Source organism: Dipodomys ordii, unplaced genomic scaffold (assembly GCF_000151885.1).
Source record: "Dipodomys ordii isolate 6190 unplaced genomic scaffold, Dord_2.0 Scaffold38, whole genome shotgun sequence".
NCBI classification, from domain to species: Eukaryota; Metazoa; Chordata; class Mammalia; order Rodentia; family Heteromyidae; genus Dipodomys; species Dipodomys ordii.
This window is the reverse complement of record NW_012267254.1, coordinates 3,787,571-3,790,325: the sequence shown is the minus strand read 5'-3', so window position 1 is coordinate 3,790,325 and position 2,755 is coordinate 3,787,571.

The following is a 2,755-nucleotide window of genomic DNA, read 5'->3' as shown; positions in this document are numbered from 1 at the left end:
CCGGAAGTGGCGCTGTGGCTCAAGTGGTAGAGCGCTAGCCTTGAGCTGAAGAGCTGAGGGACAGCAAGCACCCAGACCCAGAGTTCAGTCCGACGACCGGACCCCCCCCCCAAAAAAAAAGAAAAAAGAAAAGGCAAAACAACAGTAAAAACCTATTTCCATTTCTCATAAATCATTTCAATAAGTGGTATTTTAAATATTCAGAGGAGACAGGCCTTTCTTTGGGTTCCTCCCCTAAGAGTGTTCCTTGTAGAATACTTTTTAATGTGTTCTTATGAAGTAGTTAAAAGCTAATATCTTCGTTAACTAATTCGAATGTTTGTTAATAATAGTTAACTTGAGCCACGTGCTGGTGGCTCACATCTATAATCAGGAGGCTGAGATCTGAGGATTACAGTTCAAAGACAGCCCTGGCAGAAAAGTCCCTGAAAGACTCTTATCTCCAAATAACCACTCAAAAAAAGGCAGAAGTGGCACTGTGGCTCAAGTAGTAGAGCACTAGCCTTGAGCCGGGACAGGACCTAGGCTTGAATTCAAGCCCCAGGACCAGCAAAAAAATGACAATAATGGGGGGTAGGGATAGCAGGAGAAAACGAGGGGGGAGGAGATAACAATGTTCAACAAGAGTTATACTCATTTCCTTACTTATGTAACTGTAACTCCTCTGTACAATATCTTTACAGTTTAAAAAAGATTTTAAAATGATAGCAATAATAATAGTTAACTTTATCTTACTCTTTCTCTGTCAGACACTATTCTAACCATCTTATATTCATCATCTTATTCAATCATTCCTAACATTCATGAGATCCATATTATTAAGGAGCAATGCTGAAGTTGAATTTAACAGCAAAATTGCTGGACATAGTAGCTGCAGCCTACAAATTCTAGCTACTTGGGAGGTAGACAAAAGTGTGGCTTAAGACCAGCACTAATAAGAAGATTATGACCAAGGTCACCATGGGTATAAAGCAAGATCCTATCTAAAAGAATCATCAAACCAGAAGGGCTGGTGGAGTGACTCAACTGGTACAGTGCCTTCCTAGCATAGTGCAAAGCCTCACGTTCAAACCCTAGTACTACAAATAAAAAAAAATCTGTCTTTCACAAACTAGACTTGTTACAAAATAGTTCTATTGATTTTTTAAAACATGTAACATTCTCAGAAGTCATCACAGAGTCATAAGCACCAGTAAAAACTAAGTTCTCAATTTTCTTCCCAGCTTTCTGTGATAAAGGTATGAAAGCAGAATGTACTCCCTTTCCACAGAATCGAAAGGATTGTGAATTGCTTCAAGTTTGGAAGGCATGTCTTCTCATGCATGAGAAATAAGTTAGAAAATGCTTGACACATTGGGATTAAAATCACCCAATGAAAAAAGCATGTGGTCCAGAAATCTGGTATCCAGCTGCCAGAAGGCAAGCATAGAAGTCTTTGGGGACAGTAAATCTTACCCTCACTAATAAAACTTATAAACAAAAAAAATGAAACATAAACAAAAAAATAAAACTTACAAACAAAAAAACCCCACTATCCAATCAATGTGAAAACGTCAAACCAAGATTTAGACATTATAAAAAAAATTGTAAAGCTATGATACTACAACAAAGTTGCCAGTGCCTTCAAAAATTAAACTTTCTCTAATTTTAAGCTTATTATGTCAAAACTTAAGAGCATGCAAATCATAGAAAAAGAAAACTAAGAAAGATTGTTGACCCGAGAAGCTTGTGGCTGAGACTGATTAAGAGCCTTCAAAGAAAGCCAGGACTTAAAAATTAAACTCCAGGGAAATGTTGAAGTTGAACCAATCAGAAAGTGTGTTTGAACCACGAAAGAGGCAACATATATGGCAAGCAAGAAGATACTTTCAGGTAAAGAAGCATTTCAAAAAATCATCTCAGTTTAAATGTCCAAATGGCTACCTCCCTCCTACTAGAAGGAAGAAAGAATCAAATGCTGCTAAGTTAGAGAGAGAACTTACATTTATATTGAGGTGATGGGAATGTTTATCAAAACAAATAAAATCTTATACTTCAACTACCATGCTTCATTCATCCATTTATCATCATCTGTACATATGGCCATGGAAATTAACATTAGCATCGCATCATCTATATCACCATGTACTGAGTGACCTAAATGATTGACGTTGGCAGCCATATAACTCAATATATTCATGAAGGGAACCAAAAGGCCTAAATTCTATTTAAAGTAATCATGTAACTCCACAAAAGATCATAAAGGTTCTCAGTAAATACAAACTTCAAATCACACTGACATAAAATTGAGCTTAAACCCCTAAAGTCCTCATATGGATGGTATTATCAATGACGTATGCTACTAAACACTTGCTCCCCTAAAGTTATTCAAGCTGCAAGCTTTTATATTAAAGATCATGGCAACAACATAACTCAGGTTATCAGCTTTGTCAGAAGTCAAATAAGATGCATTTAGTGAAGGATAAAGATGATAATAATTCTCAAGTTGAAGTCATTCTAAAAGGTCAGAGATAGCTCCTAACCAACAGGTAGGTAACTGAAAGTCTCTAAACTGTTCAGTGTAGATAACTCATAGGTAATTACTAAATGCCTATAAGTGGTAGGTATACATGATTAAAATTTTATACATTGCTTCAATAAATGTTTATTAAGGATCAACTCAGGGTAGTACATAACAAGATGCTAAAGTACAAACATGGCTTCCATTCTAATATTTCAAACACATTTCCAGAAGAAAATCTGAGTGGTAAATGAC